Source organism: Ursus maritimus, unplaced genomic scaffold, assembly GCF_017311325.1.
Source record: "Ursus maritimus isolate PB19 unplaced genomic scaffold, ASM1731132v1 scaffold_22, whole genome shotgun sequence".
Taxonomy (NCBI): domain Eukaryota; kingdom Metazoa; phylum Chordata; class Mammalia; order Carnivora; family Ursidae; genus Ursus; species Ursus maritimus.
In genome coordinates this window covers 32,336,021-32,336,382 of record NW_024424675.1, presented here as the reverse complement: position 1 = coordinate 32,336,382, position 362 = coordinate 32,336,021, and positions in this window count along the sequence as shown.

The following is a 362-nucleotide window of genomic DNA, read 5'->3' as shown; positions in this document are numbered from 1 at the left end:
TCTGTTTTCCCTACAAAGCTGTCCGGCCTCAGAGTAGACAGTTAACCTGGCCCCATCTGATGAGCGCCTACTCTGTGCCAGGCCTGGGCTGAGTGCTTTCCACACACACAAGCTCAGCCAACCCTGAGAAGCAGATACTGTAGGTCCCCGTTTAACAGATGAAGAAACTGAGCCCGAGAGATGAAGGGACAAGCCCCAAGTCAAGCCAGCTTGTCTGCCATAGAGACAGGATTCAAATCCAAGTCCAACCCCGGGCCCTGTTAGTATATAAAAAGGATGCTGTTTTTGTAACCAAACCAATATCAATGCGAAGGGGAAAAGCCTGGGAGGATAGTCACTACCATGTGATGGATCTGGGTTCA